The sequence below is a fragment of the Nannospalax galili genome, unplaced genomic scaffold (assembly GCF_000622305.1).
Source record: "Nannospalax galili isolate Female #2095 unplaced genomic scaffold, S.galili_v1.0 scaffold1255, whole genome shotgun sequence".
NCBI lineage: Eukaryota > Metazoa > Chordata > Mammalia > Rodentia > Spalacidae > Nannospalax > Nannospalax galili.
The window spans coordinates 104,482-115,234 of record NW_008336359.1 but is presented as its reverse complement, the minus strand read 5'-3'; the positions used below and the strand labels follow the sequence as shown (position 1 = coordinate 115,234).

The 10,753-nt window shown below is 40.6% G+C and overlaps 1 protein-coding gene across 7 annotated transcripts in view; it reads right to left on the bottom strand.

The window, feature by feature from the left end:
* Positions 1–10,753, bottom strand: part of Musk (muscle associated receptor tyrosine kinase) — a 113,096-nt gene that overhangs the window by 37,601 nt on the left and 64,742 nt on the right. The gene's annotated exons all lie outside the window — the stretch shown is intronic.

Here is a 10,753-nt window from a genome sequence, read left to right as displayed (position 1 = left end):
TGTTCTTGAAGAGCTAGAATATCAGTATAATATTAACATATAATTGACTAATTATAAAAGTGCTCATTCATTAGTCATGATTCCAAATGTATAGTAAAGACTGACCAAATTTTCTTTAGAAGTTTTTAAATTATTTTAAAATTTTACTTTGTGTGCATGTATGGGGGTCATGGCAATGAAATGTGGGGGTCAGAGTGCATTCTCTCCTCCCATCATGTATGGAAGATGCTAGGGATTGAACTCAGGTCATCAGGCTTGGAGGCAAGCACTCTTACCAACTGAGCCATTTAACTGTCTCGAGACTTCTCACATTTTCTATTAAGCTGAGAGAGTTTGTCCCAGGTTGGTCTGACACTGAAGCCCATGGTATTTAATCATTATGTTTCCTAGTTCTTGAAGAAAGGGTAAACGAGTTGTTATAAACAAGCACAGTCGCAAAAATGACTCATAGTTTGGAGCCTGACTGTTTCCCAAAGCCTCATGTGTTAAAGGGTTTGGATGCTAGTCTTGGTGCTGTTAGGAGGTGGTAAAAACATTAGGAGGGCTGGGCGTGGTGGTACACGCTTTTAATCCCAGCACTCTGTGAGTTCAAGGCCAGCCTGGTTCACATAGTGAGTTCCAGGACAGCTGGGGCTACAGGGAGATCCTGTCTCAAAAAGACCGAAAAAAAAAAACCCCAAAAAACCAACAACAACAACAAAAGACCCAAAAACATTAGGAGGAAGAGCTTAGTGGACATTATGTCATTGGGGTTATATCCTTAAAGGCTATATTGGTACCCTGCCCTTACTCTGCTTCACAACTGCCTTGAGGAAAGCAGCTTCATCCGCAAGCTCCCATAACCATGTATGTTTGCTGTGTTGCTTCAGGCCCTAGAGATGAGGCCAAGAGATAGACCCAAACCTCTGAAACCATGAGTCAAAATGAATCTACCTTCCTTTTTAGTTGTTTTTCCTCATTTTGTCATAGCAACAGAAAGCTAAGATGATAACCTTGAGAAATCAATCAACAAATGACATTGTTAAGATGCTGACTTATTTTGGAATGATGGTTCTTTCTTCAGTTTTCTTTTTAAATATATTTTATTTATTATTTTTATTTATGTGTATGAGTGTATTGCTTGCATGTATGCAAGTGCACCTGCATCATGCAATGGCCATGGAGGTCAGAAGAGAGCATCGGATTCCCCTGGAACTGGATGGTTGTTAGTCACCATGTGGGTGCTGGGAATCGAACTCTGGTCCTCTGCAAGAGCAGCCAGTGCTCTTAATTGCTAAGCCATCTCTCCAGCCCCTCCTCAGTATTCTTTATGCTGTCTTTCTAACAACTAGTCTTTAAAATTATCGTTAATTATGTGGGGGGAAAGTGATATGTTTGGAAGAAATTTGAGTGACTGAGGGAAATTACATTAAGGAATTAGCCCATGGTACTTTGGAGCTCTGGATGTGGGGACCATGGTGGTCTGAGCTTCGCTTCTCTGGAAGAAATTCCTCTGTGTAGTCATAGCAAACATGTCTGAGAACTGAAAATTTGGAGTGATCTTACTATTTTGCTTGAGAAAGGATTTTTGTAGACTAGCAAGCAGGTGGGAAGGTCTGAGTTGTGACCAGTTTTATTTTTTAAAATAATTGTGCGCGTTATGTGTGTGTGCATGGGGGGGGGCATGTGCTACAGTGCTTGTGTGGGGGTCAGAGCACAACCTTGGGTGTCTATCCTTTCTCTCTACCTTGTTTGAGAAAGGGTCTCATCTCAACTGCATATAGCACTTCTAGGGATTTGCTCTCTCTGCCTCTATCTTCACAGTGGCTCTGGAATTACAGACACAAGCTTAACTTCCAGCTTTTATGTGCGTTCTAGAGACCCAAACACAAGTCCTCATGCTTATGCAGCAAACGCTTTACCTGTTTCACCGTCTCCCAACTCCATGATCAACATTCTTCTTTGCTGCCTAGTAGCTAGTTATCCCTAGAACTTTCTATAGCAATTAGGTAATGAAATTTTGTTCAATTAGCTTTTTCTTTTATCTTCTCTGCTCATTCCTAGTCTCAATCTCTCTGATAAATACTGGTTCATACACTTCTCAATTTACCTTACCTGGGAAAATTCCCAGGTCAGATCAAGTATGACGGCATTTCCCTTACAGAAGTAACCTGGTCTCTAAGGGAAACTAACAAAGTAGAGAGAGAAAAAAAAATCTTTAAGAGGTATGCACTCAGGCTAGGGGATAGTTCAGAAAGTGAAGTGCTTGCCTTGCAGGCCTGAGAACCTGTGTTTGACTCCTCAGAATCCACATTAAAATAAAAAAAAGAAAGCTGGGTCTGGAGGTGCTTGCCTATAAGCCCACAGCTAGGGATGCTGAGACGGGCCAGTCTTTAGGGCTCACCACAAACATGTACACACACACACACACACACACACACACACACACACACACACACACACACATACCGTGTGCACAAAATATGCACTCAGGAATTTCCTTTGAGTTCATCACTATCATATTTGTCAGAATTGCAACATCTTATAGATAAGAGTTTCTATATTAGGTCTAAAGTTGAACAACTTTAAATGTAAACAATCTCTCCCTGAATTTTACAACAAACAGCAACGAGCTAAAAGACTAAAGACTGTAAACTTGTATGGTCAGTTGGCATGCCATGCACATTTTATGTTTGATATTTTGTTTATGGTGATAATTCCTTTCCAGTTTATAGACGTCAAACTGTAGAGCAGTTGTTTTCCTCCTTGCAAGCTAATTTCTTTCTTCAAGAAGACGGGCTGTGCAGTGTTTGCACTTAGAAACAAGCAATCCCCTCAGTGCTGCCTCGCCTCCCCATTATTCTCCTGTTTGCACCTAAGGAAGTCTTTCCTAAACACCTCCCGGAGGTCACTGAAAACATCCTTCATATGAAGGAGAAGTGCTTTTTAAGCTCCCTGGCCTCTCCTCTGGACTCCATCCAAGTGCTGATATAGTTCCCTGGAGAGACCAGCCTGGTTCGAAGCTCGCTGTTTGATGGTGATGTGCTCCTAAGCACTGTTTCTCCTGTGTCCAGAGCCTCCCTTGATTCAGTCAATGACTCATTCACAGCGGGTCTTGTTAGTCATAGTTCGAATTTATTTTTCTTTCTTCATAGATCACCATGATAGTATTTTTGATAATCTAAAAGTAAAAATAGCCCTCTGTCATTCATTTGGATCTTTTCGACCCCTTCCTTGGGTTTAAAAGATTGAAGGGATGAACTCAGATTATTGCTGTAGGATTTTTACCAAAATATGGCAAAGGACAATGAACACAGAGGCTCTGCATGTTTCTTTGTAGGTTGTATGAATTTCACCAACAGATAAGTTTTATACTTATTTTAAAATTTTTTATGCATATGAGTGTTTTGCCTGTATATATGTAAGTGAACCTGGGCATGCAATGCCCACAGAAGCTGGAAGAGGGTATAGAGTTCTCTGGAACTGGAGTCAGAGACAGTTGCTAGCCACCATGTAGGTGATGGGAACTGAACCCAAGTCTTCTGCAAGAACAGCCAGTGCTCTTAACTGCTGAGCCATCTTTACAGCCCCTGAACATACTTTTTAAGTACACCTATATTGGGCATGTATAGTATTTTTTCTGCCATTATTCCATAAATGAAATAGCATGACAATTCTGTACAAAGACTTTACATTGTAGTTAAGTATTACAAGTAACCTGCGGAGATTTAAAGTATACAGGAGGTCATACACTAGTTACATGCAAATACCACACCATTTTACATAGGGACTTGTGCATTTAAAGATTTTTTGTTATCCACAGAGCATCCTAGAACCAAAACCCCCAAGGTGACCAAGGGCTAACTGTACTTAACTGAGGTGACTGTATCTGGCATTTACAGTGACCACATTATTTTTTCCAAATCACTAAGACACATTGAACTAAAGGAGACAGAATAAATTATCTTCTCTGGGAACGGTATTCTTTCTTTCTGAGCTACTGATGACTTCTGTAAAAAGATGAATCTATTCATTTGCTTGATTGCAGTAATTATTTCACTGAGTATATGCATATAAAATATACAGTAAAATATAAAGAAATATTTTGAATCATTTGTTTTCTTGATTCATTTAAAAAATGGGCCACATAATTGAACAGAGAGTTGCCAAAAGAAGAAGTAAAAATGACTAAGAAATGCCTTTAAAAGTGTTCAAAATGAACCGGGTGTGGTGGCGCATGCCTTTAATCCCAGCACTCAGGAGGCAGAGGCAGGCGGATCTCTGTGAGTTCGAGGCCAGCCTGGTCTACATAGTGAGTTCCAGGCCAGCTGGGGTGACAGGAAGACCCTGTCTCAAGAAGACCAATAAAAAAAGTGTTCAAAATCATTAGTAATTAGGGAAACGCACATTAAAACTACAATGTAATTTCCTCTTACTCCAATAAGAATGGTTAAGATAAAGAAAACAACCAAGAACAAATGTTCGTAAGGATATAGGAAAAGAAGAGCTGCCATTCACTGCTGGTGGGGATGCAAACTGTGGCAGTCACTATGGAAGTCAGTGTGGAGAATTCTTAAAAACACTGAAAAGAGATCTACCATATGATCCAGGCTACCACTCTTTGGCATGTACCCAAAGGGTTCAATTTCCTACTACAGAGGTACCTGCTCTGCCACGTTTATTGCTTTTCACAATAGCTAGGAAATGGAAACAACTTGAATGTCCCTCAGCTGATGAATGGTTAATGAAAATGTAATACATTTACACAATGGAGTTCTAGTCAACAGGAAAGAAAAATGAAATCATGAAATTTACAGGTAAATAGATGGAATTAGAAAACATTATGCTGAGTGAGGTAACCCAGACTCAGAAAAACAACCGATGAGTGCTCTCTCTCATTTGTGGACCTGAGCCTCAAATCCTTATGTGTGAGTATATACCCTGAAGTAACTGCAGGAGCCAGAAAAGTAGGAAGGAACCATGGGGGAGCGAGGAGAGGGGAAGAAGGTGATCAAGAGGGGGATAGTAGGACATAGAGGTTATTAAGGGGAATATGAGGAAAATTGGAATATTTTAACTGGGAAAAGAGGAAGGAGAGCAATATAGGGAGAGAGAGAAAAAAGAGAGAGAGAAAAAAGAGAGAGAGAAAAGAGAGAGAAATCATTCTTAGGTGGTATGAAAACCAAAGGGAACTATATTATTCTGTAACCCAGTGAAAAATACACATAAAATATGTATGTGGCTTATAGTTGAAGACTATAACAAAATCACAGTGTCAGGCGAGGGAAACCTCTTGTCCAGTGGTCTCTCTCGCTCTCTCTCTCTCTCTCTCTCTATATATATATATATATATATATGTATATGTAACAATAATAATCAAAGAAGATGAAAGGAAATTGTGAGGGAGTTGGGGTCATAGGAGTTAAAGAGAGACTGGGAAGGGTGGAAATAATACACATACAATGCCAATGTATGGAATTCTCAAAAAAAAGAAGAAGTATTTGGCTTAGCAGTTAAGACCATGTACTATTCTTGTAGAGGACTTGAGTTTAGTTCCCAGAACCTACATTGGGCAGCTCACAACTGCCTATACTCCAAATCCAGGGGATCTTATACCCTCTTTTGGACTCTGAGGGCACCTGTACTTATACGTGCAGAAACCCACAAGCACACACACACACACACACACACACACACTATTAAAGCTAAAATAAATCTTAAAAATGAAATTCTTTAATTTTATTTATTTATTTTTTAAATTTTATCTGTATGTATGTATCGCCTGCATGTAGGTAAGTGCACCTATGTCGTGCAACGCCTGCGGAGGTCAGAAGAGAATGTCGGATCCCCTGGGACTGGAGTTACAGTTGTTAGCTGCCATGTGGGTGCTGGGATTCGAAACCTGGGTCTTCTGCAAGAACAACCAGTGTTTTTAACTGCTGAACCATCTCTCCAGCCCCATGAAATTCTTTTAAAAGAGGCAGTGAAGGGCCATGCATAAACCCACAAGCACACACACACACACACACACACACACACACACACACACACGACTAATGCTAAAATAAATCTTTAAAACGAAATTCTTTCAAAAGAGGCAGTGAAGGGCCAGGTGTGGTGGCGCAAGCCTTTAGTCCCAGCACTTGGGAGGCAGAGGCAGGCAGATCTCTGTGATTGGCCAACCTGGTCTACATAGTGAGTTCCAGGCCAGCTAGGACTACAGGGAGACCCTGTCTCAAAAACACCCAGAAAAAAAGGAAGTTCTGTCAGATACATTGTAACTACATTGTAATTCACACCTGCTCTTTGAAGTTGTCAATGTAAACCTGTACAATATTTATATGTATCACTAATCCATTAATAATGCTGCTTTGAGAGAATCTACCTACAGCTATTGATAATCTGCAAACTTCATGACTTGACCTTAGGTTTGCTTCAATGACTCAATAATATAAACAGTTCCAATTGGTTGGGAATATATATATATTAGAGTTTGGTCTAGTAGAATCCATGTTCCTGAAGTTGTAATACTACTAAATATTGTCTGTGCATTATAGAAAAACAGATACCAAGCTGCTTGTGGTAGTACAAGCCTTAAGTCCCTGCACTCAGGAAGCAAAGGCAGCTGAATCTCTGTATGTTTAAGGCCAGCCAGGCCTACATAGTGAGACGCTGGCTCAATAGAAATAAGATAAAAAAGAGAGAAAAGAAGAGGAAGAAAGAAAATCAGATACTGAACTGAGAGTCATCCATGTTGCTTATGATTAGCATAACCATAAATATTGCTGCTTTTTAAACTGACTGCTGAAATATCCCACAAAGACTTATTATATATAATTATTTTGGTTTACCAGCTAATAATATAAAATGACTCTAGACCTCACATATTTTAAACCAAAATGATGGTCTTTAAAACTCTGTATGAAATATTTATAAAAATATTTAAGAGCACAGATTACTTGGCTATTTAATTTACAAAATTTTTCTGATAAAAATATTTTGGCTTTTAAAATATTTAGGAAGCTGGATGTGCTGGCACATGCCTTTAATCTCAGTACTCAGGAGGAAGAGGAAGATGGATCTCTGTGAGTTCGAGGCCAGACTGGTCTACATAGTTCGAGGCCAGACTGGTCTACATAGCAAGCTCCAGGACAAACAGGGTTGCATAGTGAGGACCTGTCTTAGAAAAATTTAGGGATTATATTTATTGGACCAAAAAAGAAAGACATGCCTATTTAACAGAGATCTTATTAGAATAACTTTAAATAAATCTACTTCTATAAAATAAAGACTTAAAAAACACAACAGTAAGCTTTTCTCTATTCATACCCAATTACTATATTTAGTATTTATTGTAAAAAAAATACCACCAGTCACTCTGAAGTTTAGCCTACTACAGATTTCCATGAATGGAAATGGGAATGAATAACATTTCCACAGGAGGAAAGGAGACCTGCCCTCATCACTCTAGGGCACGCTGCTTGACTTCCTCCTACTCGTTGGCCCAGGTTTTAGTTTACATGGGGAGATGGGAACATTCTCACCTTTTAGAGTATTGGAGGGTTATTAACATGTTGGGAGACCAGTTCTAGTTTTGTGAGTGAGGAGCCAAGATCAAACTTTCACTTTGTGTAAAGTAGCTCCCCATTTTGCATTAGCCTTTGTTCATTTCCTCTCCACAAAAATGGCACCTGGACTGTGTGTTCCTTCCAGTTCACCTCAGCAGACTGGACAGTGACAGAAATTGCCTCCTTTGCCAGTGATTTGCATGACCATGGGAAAGCCATCTTGATGTCATTTTGGACTTGGGTAGAACTACCAAGAATCTGACTGAGAGCAGCTAAGTTTTCTGATCATAAGGACTACAGATGTGTGTGACAGAGAAAAAGACTGGAAACTCCCATCCAGGGCTACATGTGAGGAACAGAATATGAACAAGAAAAGCCCAGGGTGCAATGGTAATGTTTTTCATATCTACTAATTAACATGAAGCAAATTTTTGTGCTTCTTCCTCAAATATAACTAATTTTTAAAATGTATTGGTTTTTTTGTATTTGAAACAGAACATCCCAAACACTCTTATTCATCCTTATACCCGTATCCCAAATGGCACCCTCCCACAGCCCCCGCCACCCCAGAGCCCATATACTCTGTCATCCCTGTTATTGTCTACTGTGTTATCAGTGCCCCCAGCTGTGCAAACATCTAAGTGTTAGTTGCAGTAAAACTGAGTTTTTCTGTATGAAATAGTATATTTTTTAAAGAAATGGAGATTTTTTTTAAAGGTTAAAGCCTCATTCAATTTTGTGTCATAGGGTTTATACTGAGTACAATAATGTATAACTGTATTAATTCAACACTGTGAACCTAAAAATTTACAGCCAATTTTGAAAGAGATGCATCTTTGCTCTGGAAACTGTTATTGACTATGTCAATGCTGTAGTAATGAAATGCTTCTACTAATTATATGGTTATTAAATAAATAAAAAATAAAAATAAATAATTAAATAAAAGAAAGTCCAGGATGTACAACTGTGGGAGAAGGCAGGTGTTATGCAAATGACCCAGGAAGGTTCACAACTCTCCTGGCCCAGTGCCATTGAGCGCTCTCTCTCTCTCTCTCTCTCTCTCTCTCTCTCTCTCTCCTTTCTCTCTCTCATATTCACCCAAGCATGTGCTTGTGGAAGCCAGAGGTCAATGTTGGGCATCTTCCCATGTGACTCTCCATCTTATTTTTTGAGAAACAGTCTCTCCTTTTACTGAACATGGAGCTAGCTCTCTCAGGCTGGCTGGCCACTGAGGCTTCAAGATCCACCCATCTCCACCTTCCCAATGTTGGGCTTAGACACACACACCACCACCACCATCACCACACCCAGCTTTTCACTTGGGTGCTGGGAACCCAAAATCAGGTCCTCATATTTTTGTAGTAAACACTGTACCTGCTGAACTATCCTCAGTCCCCAGTGCTCTCTTTCTTAATAAACTATCTTTACTTCTATAATGATCCCAGTGCTCCTGGGCCAATTTCTGTTGTGGGACTCAAGAATTTAGAAATCCCTGTGGGTACCCTTTGGACTCCAGCATCTATCTGCCTGTGACAATATTAGAGTTCATCTTTGATAAGACCTGTCTGTACCACTGTTGAGAAGAGAAAATCAGTGTCTGAATGGTAAATGGACTTGACCTAAAATCATTAGTTGCAAGTAGGCTTTAACCACAGAAGTCTCCCAACTTCCCATCCACTTTTATTCTAGCAAGACTTGAATAACAAGCTGATAAAGTGCCATTCATTTGTTTATTTACTTTATGGGCTAGAAAGGTAAGATGAATAATTTTAACAGGGTGAGGTGGTGCATTCTTTTAATCTTAGCACTTAGAATCTCTGTAAATATGAGACCAGCTTGGTCTACATAGCAAGTTCCAGGTCAGCCAGGCCTACACAGACCCTGCCTCAAAATGGAACAAGACAAAACAAAACAAAAGATGAACCATTTTTGTAACAAAATACACGAAAATGTTTTCAAATTTCAGAAAATGAAAAAAGAATCCTTTAAGTGAAAACAATAATAAATGAATTATAAAAGTATGTGAAATATTCTTTTTTCTTGAAATAGCCAGATAATTTAGCATCTTTGTTTTATAATATTTGCTAAAATTTCATATAAAGGTTTGGACTACTTACTACTGAGGGACATCCTTGGGCCAGAGGTGCTCAATGGTAAAGCACTGCCTGGCATCCTCATAGGAGAAAACAAGTAAAAAAAATCAAACCAAAACCAAGAGTGATTCTTATCCCACCCACAAGGATGCATACAGCTTCCTTCTTAAAAATATTTTATTTGACAGCCTCCTGCGACCTGCCAGCACCTTTCCTGGGTAAGTCCAGAGGAGCCCACCATGCCTTGACTGCCCCAGCCTCTTTCACCCTCCCAGCTCCCTGCTGTGTCTCTCCTCCTAGCTTGGGTACTGGCCCATTCTTTGTCTTGGCACCCCAGACACTGGGGCTAACCTCCAGGCCCAGAGCCACCACTGCTTCCTGATCTTTTGCATCCAGACCAACCCATTTGCTCCCTGTGGTCCCCAAGAGCCCTCTGGGCCTGGTCCCGCCCTCACCTTCCTTTGCTTCCATTAGCTGCACAGCCTCTGGCATCCTGGTGCCATCACCTTTACTGGGTAAGTCCAGTGGTGCCCACAGCACCTTGACTCCCCCAGCTTCTTTCACCTTCTCAGGTCCCCTGCGGCCCATTTCTTGTCTTGGCACCCCAGACACCAGGGCTGACCTCTCAGCCCAGAGCCACCACTGTTTCCTGATCCTTTGCATCCAGACCAACCCAGTTCCTCCCAGTAGTCCCCAGGAACCCTCAGGGCCTCTTCCCACCCACACCTCCCTTTGCATCCCTGGGTGGCAGAGTTACCAGCTTCCTGAGAGGAGCATTTTTCTGGGCCCTGCTTCCAGGCCAGCCCAGCCACCAAATTCCGAGGGCAGCATCTTTCCTGGAGGGATCCAGACCTTAAGAGAAAGCCTGAGAGCATCTGAGCCACATCTCAATTGGGCCTCTGTGTGAACTCCTGAAGACAAAAGCAATTTGGCCACTCCAATATAAAATCAAAAGAGAGAACCTGAAGCCTAGACCAACTAACCAACATTTCATGCCCAATAAGTAAACCACAAAGTCACATAAAGTTTACAAAAAGAAACAGAACAAAGGAAGGCTTGAGTCTCACAGAAGAATCAGAAACTACAAAAGAAATCACTTGTCAAAGTCACAGA